General features: G+C 44.5%; 1 protein-coding gene across 4 annotated transcripts in view; it reads left to right on the top strand.

Moving 5' to 3' along the window:
* The window catches only part of SDK2 (sidekick cell adhesion molecule 2), an 826,128-nt gene that overhangs the window by 316,054 nt on the left and 494,542 nt on the right, over positions 1–15,532 (top strand). The gene's annotated exons all lie outside the window — the stretch shown is intronic.

The following is a 15,532-nucleotide window of genomic DNA, read 5'->3' on the forward strand; positions in this document are numbered from 1 at the left end:
CCTTCTTTAAATCTGCAGGACCGCCTGTCCTAACGGCACCAGACCTACTGCCTCTCCTTTCTTACAGGACCGCTCCTTTCAGCCCGAGCCTTCTGTCTTTTCAACTACTATACATAGTATAGAACATAACATTACTTTCAGTTTAGGATAAATGAGCCATTTCTTCAAGGCTCCTAAGAGGACTCACTAACTAACCCCATACGGGTTCACTCTCTCTGTCCTCATCTTTCTATCAACATTATCAAACATTTTCCACAATTAACTTGTTAAATACACAACTTTTTCATGCAAACATTATCATCACTTTCTTTCGTCAAAACATTATTGCTACCTGTCTTAAAGCAATATCACCATTTAAGTGCAACAAATGAACATCCCCTTTAAGAGGGGACCAAGTCTCTATGAGGTAGCGTATCTTCTCAAACTACCAGTCCATACTCAGCAAAGGTTCCAGTGTGGTATCTTCACAAAGAGTCCTTTTTGAAGTAAAACCAGTAGGAAGCACCTTTAAGAAGGTGCAAACTATTTACAAAAAGTTTGTATCATGCACTGTTCATGATTGCGGCAGTTCTGGAAACTTTGTGCAAAACTTGAAAGAAATCAAACAAAACAATAGGGATCCTGGGTCAACAAAGGGATCCCTTTAAGAGTTAACCCTGAACGGGTTTAGCAGCAAACAGCAGAGAAACAGTTAACTATTTACATTAATAAAGCATTTATGCTCACTCAGTCTTCTTGTGCAGGGGACGGCCTTCTCCCAGGCCTCACCCGGCCAACGGGTCGCCTTGGGGTAGCAAGGGCCGGTCCTGGCTCCAGCAGCGACAGGATCCCACGCCGGGATGCCCTCCTTGCTTGTGGGCGAGCACGACCCAGAGGCACGCGGTGGATCCGGATCTCCTGAGATTCCTCGTGGGCTGGTTCCGGCATCTTCTCTGCAGAAGGCCCATCCTCCAGCGTTCCAGTAGCAGCCTGCAGGGCGACGCACCGCTGGACGCCCCGCGCTATCCAGCCGGTTCCACCCGCTTCCCTCCTCCACCGGGTGTAGGTCACGGTGTCGCCCGGCTCCAGGTCAGAGTCATACCTCCCTCCACAGGGCTCGACTTCCTCGCGGTCAACACGGATCTGCAGTGGCTCCCCGATCTCCTGGATAACTCCCCTTCCGTGTCGGGAGTTAAAGGATACCACCACGCCCCAGTGCGACGGTGGGGTCTCTTCCACACTGGTTAGATCAATCTGGGCCGCAGGCTGAGGCCTGCTCCGCCAGGCTGCCATTAGGCGCCGCAGATGTTCTGCCTCTGGCAGGATCCTCAGGCCCTGCGCCCACAGCATACCTTCAGCCGCGGCCTTTTTGGGGCGGAGCAGGGGACACCGGAGACAAGCGGACCTCCGTGGGCTGGCCCAGCCGGGCGAGCACGCGGGCATCAGCCTCCAGGCGGCGTGCTATCTGTCGGGCCTCGGCTGCAGCCGCACACTCCTCAGACAGTGGCAAGGGGGGTCGGCCCATCGGTGACTCTGCGAGGGTCAGTCCCCGCAACGTCGGTGCCTCTGGGGCTGTGTCGGGTCGTGCAGCCTCAGACCGAATTGGGTCAGTCCCACGTGGTGTACCCGGCGTCTCCATTTTCTCTTCCTCTCCAGCGTCCTCTTCTCTTTCGTGGGCGGCCCCGACTCCATGGTCTCCACCCTCCAAACAAGATCAGGAGGCGGACCTCGGCTGTTGACGGACACGTCCTCAGGACACAGAAATATTTAGACTGGGCGGCCATTGTCCTTCGCGCTCTCCAGCTTGCCTACGCCCACTCCACGCCCCTCTTCTCCTCCTGCGCTCTCCTCAGCGCTGTAATGGCGGCGGATTTTGGCGGTAAATGGCGCAGCACAGCCCTTGCAATAAAGTACAGTCCAAACACGATAAATCACAGTTCCAAGGCACACATGACCTGATTCTTCAGGCTTAAGTAGATCCTGTTTGTGACGCCAAATTGTAGCGCCCCCACTGCCGCAGGGCCGAGGGGGTACCCGGTACCGGGCCTCTGAGTCTCTGCTCTGGGTTGTCACGGTGGCTAGGCCCGGTCCGTGACCCTGCTGAGGGGCGTACAATGAAAGATATGATGGATGATGGTGGTGGTGAGGCTGTAGTGGTGCGGTGCAATAAATAACGAGGACTGGTTCCAACCCAGTCAGCTTTCTCACTAACTTCCTGCCTGACCCCCAGTTTTACCAGTGTGTGGAGAGTGGCCTATTGAATAGAACCCTTAGCTCCCCCTGGAGGCCCGGCGGTGAAATGTATTGGTGTCTGTGATACCTGATCAGATGAGCTCCTTCAGTGCCATCAGACGTACCATAGCTCCCCTTAGTGGCGGGGCCACAGTACTGCAACGACCAGGACTCTGGGGCGCTGCACCACCTTCTCAGAGCTCGTCCCATGTTGCGTTTTAGCCACCAGGTCATATCAGTGTGGCCTCTTAACCACCAGGTCATAACAGCTCCCCTTGCATGCCATGACTCTGTTCTGCACTATCAATCTTCATGAGCATGTTCTCCTTGGCCTGGTAGAAGCCTAGAGAAAGGGGAAGCTGTGTACTTCTGACGGAAGATTATAAATAAGCTACAGGTTCAAACTTTTCTCTCCAATGTTGATACTAATGCTTCTACAGCATCCAAGGAACGTAGGGGCACTGAAGTTGGGTGGATCCAGCGATCTGGCCAGAGCAGCACTCACAAGCTCATGTCAAAGGGCCCACAGCAGACCTTTCCTCAGTTGTCACTGAAAGCTAAAGCGAACCTGTCATCAGAATTTTGCTAAGTAAACTACAGGCATTGTCAAGTTGGCGTTGTTACACTGATTAAAATGATACCTGGGTTGAAGAAATCTGTCGCTTGCCAGTAGATGATACTGCACATGCGCCACCATTTTACTGGAGCTAAATTTCTTTTTTTGCCAACAAAATGGGACCTGCGATGGTGCATGCACAGTAGCATACATGAGCAAGCGATGCTCTTAATCTGCACAAGCCCGCCCCATTTGGCTGGAGGTAATTTCTTTTTTGTAAAGACTACAATATAAATTGCGCAAGCTCAGTATTTAAAATAGAAGAGAGGTCACTGAGGGTTCATTGACCTGTCATTTAAGACCACAAGGATAAAGATGAGGCCAGAGAACCAAATAAAGGCCCTCCCACAGCCCCGGCCACAGGCCGCCCCGCAGCACGAGAATCTGATTAACTGAAAGCTGCAAATACAGATTAAACAACAACCACAAGACGGATTTCATCACCCCAGGTATCATTTTAATCAGTGTAACCCTGCCAACCTGACAATGCCTGTAGTTTACTGAGCAAAATCCTGATGACAGGTTCACTTTAAGGAAACTCAGTTTTTCTTCCTCATTAAACACAGCAGATCGTGAAGGTGAATCCCGTACTTTCTACATCAGGTCGAATAAAACACGGGAAGCTGTAGTACCCCAAAAGCTTAAGCATTACTGAGATGTATAAAAAAAAGATAAAAAATCAATCAGCATATCACACTGCTAATAGCGATGCCAACGATGCCGCCGCACTAGGTCCTGATTTGCATATTTTTCAGATATGTAAATGAGCTTGTCTTGCATTGCTTCTCACCCCTGTACCGAGGCCACTTTCTCTGAAATGCCACCTGCTTCATTAATAGGATGCGCCTTCCTGTCTGATCCTGATAGTGCCGTCTATCGCCAGAACAAAGGAAACAAACAGCGATGATATTTTAATAGGTTGAAAGTCGACGGATGAAACTTTGCTGAATATCAGACGGATTTAATAACAGTTAGGATTGTAATTATTATCTATGTGTGCAAACACGACAGGGAGAGCAGATTACCTTTCTCTGTACATAAAAACAAGGAATCATTTACAGATACTGCAATAAAGTAACGAACCTAACGGACTGAGCAAACTTTCCCATCTTTAAAGGGGTTGTCCAGTGAAAACAAGCTAGCCTATCACCAGATCGGGGAACTTTTCATGGCAAGTCGGATGCCTTACCACCATTCCATTCATTCTTCATGGCTGAGCGCAACACTCGACGGTCGAGCATGCACACCGCTGCTCCATTCTACCCGAGATAAAAATTCCCTATTCTGAAAATCACTTATTCTCTGAATAAGTGACAACCCCTTTAATTTTCTCTTTATCTTTCCTGCTACTACAGTTAAAACTGGACAACATATAAGGAAACCTCTATATATCACAAAAATCAGCCATGTCCTGCCCTCTTAGCAGCGTACCACTGCTCCTTTCTACCTGGGATAAAAGATCCCTGGTCTGTCAATCAACCACATGTCGCCTATCCTGTGGATAAGTGATAACCCCTTTTAAATTACAACCCCTTTAAATGACAAACTTCTATAATTTCCTCTTTTCCTTTCCTTCTATTACAATGAAAACTGGACAACATATAAAGAAACCTCTATATGTTAAAAAAAAATCAGCCATATCCTGCTCCTCCCTGTCCTAACTGCAGCAGGAGCCTCCCCCCTGCCCTTTAGCAGTGCACCAATGCTCCATTCTACTGTGAGTAAATGATCCCTGGTCTGTGAATCAATCATATATTGTCTATCCTGTGGATAAGCGGTAACCCCTTTAAATGACAACCCCTTTAAGTGACAACCCTTTTGAGTGACAAACCCATTAGTTTCCTCTTCATCTTTCCTCTTATTGCAGTTAAACCTGAACAACGATCAAAGAAACCATCTCTATATGTCTCAAAAATCAGCCATGTCCTTCTCCCCCCTGTCCTGTGTGTGGCTAGAAGATAATTAGCTGCAGCAGGAGCCTCTCCCCCAACTGCCCTCTCAGCAATTGGACACAAATATAATTAGGCCCCGCCCTTACGCTGTAACAGTAAATGAACCCCTTTGTTACATGCAGGATTTCTACAAGTCTGTTCAATTATCTCCCCTTTACTTTCATCATTCATTTCTAAAGCCATACACATTTGATGGCTGTCAGCCGAATTATGTATTTTGGGTTTTTTTTCAGCAACAGCGCCACTCTTTTTTGTGGTCAGTGTCTGGTATTGCAACTCACAATACAGTTGTTCCTAGGTCTTTTAGGCTCATACAATGCTTTATTATAGACCTTTAATAGCTTTTTGATCAACATAGTGGAATTAAAAGCAGAGCAGGTGGAGAGCGGAGGAAAGATGGAGAAGGTGCTAATGAATAGACGAACTTCATTGCCGATGCAGGAAGGGGCGCAGTGTGTACAAAGGTTATTACGATTACATCTTTTCACACAGAGATGCCAATTACAAGGAGGTGAGTTGTGATGACCTCTCAATCATTTTCATGGATGGGAGGATGGATGTCACAATTAATAAGTGAATTAGCCGTTACCGCCATGTAATGACTGTGGGAGCCCTGCTGTCGAAAAAAGAATAAAAAAACACTGTACAGGTAGAGCAAGGACAATCTAGTCATGTGTTAGGCATGTCCTTTAAATATTGACGGCAATAGATCAGTGTTTATGTTTTTATCTATTATTTTTTATCATGTACCTTTTTTTCAAATTTTTCTGGTTTATGTTTTTTATAACTTTGTTACAATTACATATTTGTTTCTTTAGTTTAAAGGGAATCTGGCATCAGGATATTAGATCCCCTCAAAGGCATGTATTTAATGGTGCTTTAATGCCTATTAAATCCATATTTTGGGAATTATAGAGAAGAGAAATCCAGCCTAAAAATAATTAATTGCAAGTGCACTTCCATCTCTCCCTATTTCCCCTCCTGCCACAAGCTATATATATATATATATATATATATATATATATATATATATATATATATATATATATATATAAAAATCACAGCAGCACATGTACATGAATCGGCCATGTGAAAACACAGACAAATATACATTTCTCAAAAATATTTTTTTTCATAACAAATTTTTCAAAAATTTTTTTTCATAAAACTTACAGTTAAATGGAGATTCTTACCGCATAAATTGGCCAATTCATGTATGCCCATCAACCACGGCAAGGTGATCTCCCCCTGATGGGTCCTACTCTACTGTACATGCCACTCTTGGGCCACCAGCCTACAACTCTGGACAAAACATGTCACTCTGGGCTAAGCTTACAATTTATGGGCAGGTAGAGTTGATTACCGCCACCTGCAAGGTCAATGGGAGGAGTGCAAGATAAGTCTGGATGCTGCCACATCCATATAAACAGAGGAAAAAAAACCAATCAGCACTCCCAATGTGAACACGTGCACGCTGCAAACTGCAACACATAGATAAAAAAATCACAGCAGCACATGTACATGAATCGGCCATGTGAAAACACAGACAAATATACATTTCTCAAAAATATTTTTTTCATAAAAATTTTTTCAAATTTTTTTTTTCATAAAACTTACAGTTAAATGGAGATTCTTAGCGCATAAATTGGCCAATTCATGTATGCCCATCAACCACGGCAAGGTGATCTCCCCTTGATGGGTCCTACTCTACTGTACATGCCACTCTTGGGCCACCAGCCTACAACTCTGGACAAAACATGTCACTCTGGGCTAAGCTTACAATTTATGGGCAGGTAGAGTTGATTACCGCCACCTGCAAGGTCAATGGGAGGAGTGCAAGATAAGTCTGGATGCTGCCACATCCATATAAACAGAGGAAAAAAAAACAATCAGCACTCCCAATGTGAACACGTGCACGCTGCAAACTGCAACACATAGATAAAAAAATATCTATATATTGTGAGGCTGTGGCCTCTGTTACAGCAAGGTGGCGCTGTTTGTGCTCCCCAGAATGTGCATGCAGACGGATGAAGTCCATAGGTGTGCATGGGAGTCACGGATTTCTGATCCGGGTTTTCCATGTGGCTGAAGGCCACAGGTTTGTGTGTGTTAAAAGCCCTGCGGTAAGAGGTATGGGGGTGTCAGGTGTGCGAGGTGCACGTCAGTGTCAGTCTGGTGTGTGCTGCTGTGCAAAGCAGAGGCCTGCAGAGCGCTGACTGAGTGCATGGAGGCACAGGCCAGCGGAGCAGCACCCAGGGCAGCTGAATAGCCTGGCACCCACAGCGTATACATTGATGCAAGACGTCCATGGTTCTGGTCTCGGATGTGGACAGTCCTGTGCCCACAGGTGGAGGTCCTGTGCCCGAAGGAGTCGGATGTGGACTGTTCTGTGTCCGGATGTGGATGTCCTGTGCCCGAAAGTGGACTAGCATGTGTAACGATTGCAAACAGGTGGATATGGTGCCCGGCTGCTATCTGGAGGATATCCTGGGCTGTGTATGACTGTGTGAGTAAAGAGATTGTAAGAGACTGTGATACAGCGATGCAGGACACCCACGGGAACTAGCCAGAGGAAGGCTGGCATGTGTAGTGTCTGCAACATATGAGGCTGTGTGTATGGAGACGTACAGTATGGAGACTGTAATATGGTGTGCGGTCGCCCAGGGAACTGGACAAGTGAAGTCTGGGCTGTTTAGGGACCGCAAATCTAAAGCCATGTGATATGTATTGCTATGAACTGGTGTAAACTGATCACTGATAATATACACTGAAGTTATATGGATTTATGGAATTGGACTTTAACCCCTTCCTGACATCCGACGTACTATCCCGTCGAGGTGGGGTGGGCCCCCATGACCGCCGACGGGATAGTACGTCATACGCGATCAGCGGCGCTCACGGGGGGAGCGCCGCCGATCGCGGCCGGGTGTCAGCTGATTATCACAGCTGACATCCGGCACTATGTGCCAGGAGCGGTCACGGACCGCCCCCGGCACATTAACCCCCGGCACACCGCGATCAAACATGATCGCGATGTGCCGGCGGTGCAGGGAAGCATCGCGCAGGGAGGGGGCTCCCTGCGGGCTTCCCTGAGCCCCCCGCAGCAACGCGATGTGATCGCGTTGCTGCGAGGGTCTTACCTCCCTCCCTGCAGCTCCCAGACCCGGATCCAAGATGGCCGCGGATCCGGGTCCTGCAGGGAGGGAGGTGGCTTCACAGAAGCCTGCTCAGAGCAGGCACTGTGAAGCAGCCTGCACTTTCCTCAGATCGGTGATCTGTCAGAGTGCTATGCAAACTGACAGATCACCGATCTGTATTGTCCCCCCCTGGGGCAAAGTAAAAAAGTTAAAAAAAAATTTTTCCAAATGTGTAAAAAAAAAAAAAAAAAAATATTCCAAAATAATGAAAAAAAAAATAAAATATTATTCCCATAAATACATTTCTTTATCTAAATAAAATAAAAAAAACAATAAAAGTACACATATTTAGTATCGCCGCGTCCGTAACGACCCAACCTATAAAACTGCCACACTAGTTAACCCCTTCAGTAAACACCGTAAGAAAAAAAAAAAAAAAACGAGGCAAAAAACAACGCTTTATTACCATACCGCCGAACAAAAAGTGGAATAACACGCGATCAAAAAGACGGATATAAATAACCATGGTACCGCTGAAAACGTCATCTTGTCCCGCAAAAAACGAGCCGCCATACAGCATCATCAGCAAAAAAATAAAAAAGTTATAGTCCTGAGAATAAAGCGATACCAAAATAATTATTTTTTCTATAAAATAGTTTTTATCGTATAAAAGCGCCAAAACATAAAAAAATTATATAAATGAGATATCGCTGTAATCGTACTGACCCGACGAATAAAACTGCTTTATCAATTTTACCAAACGCGGAACGGTATAAACGCCTCTCCCAAAAGAAATTCATGAATAGCTGGTTTTTGGTCATTCTGCCTCACAAAAATCGGAATAAAAAGTGATCAAAAATGGTCACGTGTCCGAAAATGTTACCAATAAAAACGTCAACTCGTCCCACAAAAAACAAGACCTCACATGACTCTGTGGACCAAAATGTGGAAAAATTATAGGTCTCAAAATGTGGAGACGCAAAAACTTTTTTGCTATAAAAAGCGTCTTTTAGGCTGGTTTCACACTTGCGTTTTTATCTGCATGCGTTTTTTTAAAAAACGCATGTGTGAAAAAACGCATGTAAACGTGGTAAAACGCATGCGTTTTTAGACGCATGCGTTTTTATAGAAAAACACAAGAAAACAAACAAACAAAAAAAACCCTACCCCTAACCCTACCCCTAACCTGAAATACGTGGCACTAAAATATACGTTTATATACGTATATAAGTGCCACGATATTTCAGTGGCCACGTATATAAGTGCCACGTATATAAGTGCCACGTATATAAGTGCCACGTATATAAGTGCCACGTATATAAGTGCCACGTACTTAAGTGCCACGTACTTAAGTGCCACGTACTTAAGTGCCACGTACTTAAGTGCCACGTATTTACGTGCCACGTATTTACGTGCCACGTATTTACGTGCCACGTATTTACGTGCCACGTATTTAAGTGCCACGTACTTAAGTGCCACGTACTTAAGTGCCACGTATTTACGTGCCACGATATTTCAGTGCCACGTATAACCACATAGTTATAGTATTTATAGTACGTGGCACTGAAATACGTGGCACTGAAATATCGTGGCACTGAAACACGTGGCACTGAAACACGTGGCACTTAAATACGTGGCACTTAAATATGTGGCACTTAAATACGTGGCACTTATGACTGTCAGAAAATGTTCATTAAACGGTTAGAGGTGAGGTTAGGGGTAGGGTTAGGGTTACCGTTGGGATTAGGGTTAGGGGTGTGTTTGGGTTAGGGTTTCAGGTAGAATTGGGGAGTTTCCACTGTTCAGGCACATCAGGGGCTCTCCAAACGCGACATGGCGTCCGATCTCAATTCCAGCCAATTCTGCGTTGAAAAAGTAAAACAGTGCTCCTTCCCTTCCGAGCTCTCCCGTGCGTCCAAAAAGGGGTTTACCCCAACATATGGGTTATCAGCGTACTCGGGACAAATTGAACAACAACTTCTGCGGTCCAAGTTCTCTTGTTATCCTTGGGAAAATAAAAATTTGGGGGGCTAAAAATCATTTTTGTGGGAAAAAAATATGTTTTATTTTCACGGCTCTGCGTTGTAAACTGTAGTGAAACACTTGGGGGTTCAAAGTTCTCACAACACATCTAGATAAGTTCCTTGGGAGGTCTAGTTTCCAATATGGGGTCACTTGTGGGGGGGTTGTACTGTTTGGGTACATCAGGGGCTCTGCAAATGCAACGTGACGCCTGCAGACCAATCCATTTAAGTCTGCATTCCAAATGGCGCTCCTTCCCTTCCGAGCTCTGTCATGTGCCCAAACAGTGGTTACCCCCCACATAGGGGGTATCAGCGTACTCAGGACAAATTGGACAACAACTTGTAGGGTCCAATTTATTCTGTTACCCTTGTAAAAATACAAAGCTGGGGGCTAAAAAATCATTTTTGTGAAAAAAAAAAAGAATTTTTATTTTCACGGCTTTGCGTTACAAACTGTAGTGAAACACTTGGGGGTTCAAAGTTCTCACAACACATCTAGATAAGTTCCTTGGGAGGTCTAGTTTCCAATATGGGGTCACTTGTGGGGGGGTTGTACTGTTTGGGTACATCAGGGGCTCTGCAAATGCAACGTGACGCCTGCAGACCAATCCATTTAAGTCTGCATTCCAAATGGCGCTCCTTCCCTTCCGAGCTCTGTCATGTGCCCAAACAGTGGTTACCCCCCACATAGGGGGTATCAGCGTACTCAGGACAAATTGGACAACAACTTGTAGGGTCCAATTTATTCTGTTACTCTTGTAAAAATACAAAAGCTGGGGGCTAAAAAATCATTTTTGTGAAAAAAAAAAAGAATTTTTATTTTCACGGCTCTGCGTTATAATCTGTAGTGAAACACTTGGGGGTGCAAAGCTCTCAAAACACATCTAGATAAGTTCCTTAGGGGGTCTAATTTCCAAAATGGTGTCATTTGTGGGGGGTTTCAATGTTTAGGCACATCAGGGGCTCTCCAAACGCAACATGGCGTCCCATCTCAATTCCAGTCAATTTTGCATTGAAAAGTCAAATGGCGCTCCTTCCCTTCCAAGCTCTGCCATGCGCCCAAACAGTGGTTTACCCCAACATATGGGGTATCTGCGTACTCAGGACAAATTGCAAAACATTTTTTGGGGACCAATTTCTTCTCTTACCCTTGGGAAAATAAAAAATTGGGGGCGAAAAGATCATTTTTGTGAAAAAATATGATTTTTTATTTTTACGGCTCTGCATTATAAACTTCTGTGAAGCACTTGGTGGGTCAAAGTGCTCACCACACATCTAGATAAGTTCCTTAGGGGGTCTACTTTCCAAAATGGTGTCACTTGTAGGGGGTTTCAATGTTTAGGCACATCAGGGGCTCTCCAAACGCAACATGGCGTCCCATCTCAATTCCAGTCAATTTTGCATTGAAAAGTCAAATGGCGCTCCTTCCCTTCCAAGCTCTGCCATGCGCCCAAACAGTGGTTTACCCCAACATATGGGGTATCTGCGTACTCAGGACAAATTGCACAACATTTTTTGGGGACCAATTTCTTCTCTTACCCTTGGGAAAATAAAAAATTGGGGGCGAAAAGATCATTTTTGTGAAAAAATATGATTTTTTATTTTTACGGCTCTGCATTATAAACTTCTGTGAAGCACTTGGTGGGTCAAAGTGCTCACCACACATCTAGATAAGTTCCTTAGGGGGTCTACTTTCCAAAATGGTGTCACTTGTAGGGGGTTTCAATGTTTAGGCACATCAGGGGCTCTCCAAACGCAACATGGCGTCCCATCTCAATTCCAGTCAATTTTGCATTGAAAAGTCAAATGGCGCTCCTTCCCTTCCAAGCTCTGCCATGCGCCCAAACAGTGGTTTACCCCAACATATGGGGTATCTGCGTACTCAGGACAAATTGCACAACATTTTTTGGGGACCAATTTCTTCTCTTACCCTTGGGAAAATAAAAAATTGGGGGCGAAAAGATCATTTTTGTGAAAAAATATGATTTTTTATTTTTACGGCTCTGCATTATAAACTTCTGTGAAGCACTTGGTGGGTCAAAGTGCTCACCACACATCTAGATAAGTTCCTTAGGGGGTCTACTTTCCAAAATGGTGTCACTTGTAGGGGGTTTCAATGTTTAGGCACATCAGGGGCTCTCCAAACGCAACATGGCGTCCCATCTCAATTCCAGTAAATTTTGCATTGAAAAGTCAAATGGCGCTCCTTCCCTTCCAAGCTCTGCCATGCGCCCAAACAATGGTTTACACCCACATATGGGGTATCAGCGTACTCAGGACAAATTGTACAACAACTTTTGCAGTCTATTTTCTCCTGTTACCCTTGGTAAAATAAAACAAATTGGAGCTGAAATAAATTTTGTGTGAAAAAAAATTAAATGTTCATTTTTATTTAAACATTCCAAAAATTCCTGTGAAACACCTGAAGGGTTAATAAACTTCTTGAGTGTGGTTTTGAGCACCTTGAGGGGTGCAGTTTTTAGAATGGTGTCACACTTGGGTATTTTCCATCATATGGACCCCTCAAAATGACTTCAAATGAGATGTGGTCCCTAAAAAAAAATGGTGTTGTAAAAATGAGAAATTTCTGGTCAACTTTTAACCCTTATAACTCCCTAACAAAAAAAAATTTTGGTTCCAAAATTGTGCTGATGTAAAGTAGACATGTGGGAAATGTTACTTATTAAGTATTTTGCGTGACATATGTCTGTGATTTAAGGGCATAAAAATTCAAAGTTGGAAAATTGCAAAATTTTCAAAATTTTCGCCAAATTTCCGTTTTTTTCACAAATAAACGCAAGTTATATCGAAGAAATTTTACCACTATCATGAAGTACAATATGTCACAAGAAAACAATGTCAGAATCGCCAAGATCCGTTGAAGCGTTCCAGAGTTATAACCTCCTAAAGGGACAGTGGTCAGAATTGTAAAAATTGGCCCGGTCATTAACGTGCAAACCACCCTTGGGGGTGAAGGGGTTAATGCTGTGAGGAAACACATTAAAGAGACTTTTGTGCTTGAACTTTGTGGGTCACTGCCTCTTCACTGCGTACGATGCTACTACAACCCATAGAATGTAAGTCCGCAAGGACAGGGTCCTCTCCCCTTTGTACCAGTCTGTCACTGTAAACTTGTTTACTGTAAATGATATTTATAACCCTGTATGTAACCCTTTCTCATGTACAGCACCATGGAATTAATGGTGCTATATAAATAAATAATAATAATAATAATAATCTTACAACATATATATATATACTGTAGATACAGTGGGGAAAATAAGTATTTCATAAACGTGCCAATTTTGCAAGTTCTCCCAACAACAAAGAATGGAAAGGTCTGTGAATTTTATCGTAGGTACAATTAAACTGTGAGAGATGGAATCTTAAAAAAAATCCAGAAAATCACATTGTATGATTTTTACCTAATTAATTTTCATTTTATTGCATGAAATAAGTATTTGATACAATAGAAAAACAGAAGTTAATATTTGGTACAGAAACTGTTGTTTGCAATTACAGAGGTCAGGCGCTTCCTGTAGTTCTTGACCAAGTTTGCACACACTGCAGCAGGGATTTTGGCCCACTCCTCCTCTTACAGATCTTCTCCAGATCTTTCAGCTTTCAGGGCTGGTACTAAGCAACACTGAGTTTCAGCTCTCTCCAAAGATTTTCTATTGGGTTTAGGTAAGGAGACTGGCTAGACCACGTCAGGACTTTGACATACTTCCTTCTGAGCCACTCCTTAGTTGCCTTTGCTGTGTGTTTGAGGTCAATGTCATGCTGGAAGACCCAGCCACGATCCATCTTCAATGCTGCTACCTAGAGAAGGAGGTTATTGGCCAAAATCTTGTGATGCATGACCCCATCCAACCTTTCTTCAATATGGTGCAATCATCCTGTCCCCTTCGCAGAAAAGCACACCCAAAATATGATGCTTCCCTGTTGTGAAATTGGATTCTGGGCTCCCCCGGTGGCCACTTGTGGAATTGAACTTGTGTGCATCATCCCCTCTGTTCACCTGCTCCTATCAGGATGTGGGAGTCGCTATATAACCTTGCTCCTCTGTCAGTTTCTTGCCGGTCAACAATGTAATCAGAAGCCTTCTGTGCTTGTTCCTGCTACTAGACAACTCCCAGCTAAGTTGGACTTTTGTCCTTGTGTGTTTTTGCATTTTGTTCCTGTTCACAGCTGCTGTTTCGTTACTGTGTCTGGAAAGCTCTTGTGATCGGAAATTGCCACTCTGGTGTTATGAGTTAATGCTAGAGTCTTAAAGGAATTTCTGGATGGTGTTTTGATAGGGTTTTCTGCTGACCATGAAAGTGTCCTTTCTGTCTTCCTGCTATCTAGAAAGCGGACCTCGATTTTGCTAAACCTATTTTCATACTACGTTTGTCATTTCATCTAAAATCACCGCCAATATATGTGGGGGCCTCTGTCTGCCTTTTGGGAAAATTTCTCTAGAGGTGAGCCAGGACTGTCTTTTCCTCTGCTAGGATTAGGTAGTTCTCCGGCTGGCGCTGGGCATCTAGGGTTAAAAAACGTAGGCATGCTACCCGGCCACTTCTAGTTGTGCGGCAGGTTTAGTTCATGGTCAGTATAGTTTCCATCTTCCAAGAGCTAGTTCTCATATATGCTGGGCTATGTTCTCTCGCCATTGAGAATCATGACAGTTTGACCGGCCCAAAAAAGGGTTAAATTACTGGCTGAGAAAGGAGAGAAAAAAGAAGTCTGCTACAATTTTTTTTTTTTTTCCTCTAGTTCTGAGTGTGCTCTTAATTGAATCACTTGCTAGTCTGCCTATACTGCAGCCTTCCTCTCTTTCTCTCCTTCTAATCCTTGAATGGCTCTGTGTTCACCTGTTTCAAATGGATCTTCAGAGTGTAGCTACAGGATTGAATAATCTCGCCACAAAGGTACAAAATTTGCAAGATTTTGTTGTTCATGCACCTATGTCTGAGCCTAGAATTCCTTTGCCTGAATTCTTCTCGGGGAATAGATCTCACTTTCAAAATTTTAAAAATAATTGCAAATTGTTTTTGTCCCTGAAGTCTCGCTCTGCCGGAGACCCTGCACAGCAGGTCAGGATTGTAATTTCCTTGCTCCGGGGCGACCCTCAAGACTGGGCTTTTGCATTGGCACCAGGGGATCCTGCGTTGCTCAATGTGGATGCGTTTTTTCTGGCCTTGGGGTTGCTTTATGAGGAACCTCATTTAGACCTTCAGGCGGAAAAGGCCTTGATGTCCTTGTCTCAGGGGCAAGATGAAGCTGAAATATACTGCCAAAAATTCCGCAAATGGTCTGTGCTTACTCAGTGGAATGAGTGCGCCCTGGCGGCGATTTTCAGAGAAGGTCTCTCTGATGCCATTAAGGATGTTATGGTGGGGTTCCCTGTGCCTGCGAGTCTGAATGAGTCCATGACGATGGCTATTCAGATCGATAGGCGTCTGCGGGAGCGCAAACCTGTGCACCATTTTGCGGTGTCTACTGAGAAAACGCCAGAAAATATGCAATGTGATAGAATTCTGTCCAGAAGCGAGCGGCAGAATTTTAGACGAAAAAATGGGTTGTGCTTCTATTGTGGTGATTCAA

This window comes from Ranitomeya variabilis, chromosome 4 (assembly GCF_051348905.1).
Source record: "Ranitomeya variabilis isolate aRanVar5 chromosome 4, aRanVar5.hap1, whole genome shotgun sequence".
In the NCBI taxonomy this organism is placed as follows: Eukaryota; Metazoa; Chordata; class Amphibia; order Anura; family Dendrobatidae; genus Ranitomeya; species Ranitomeya variabilis.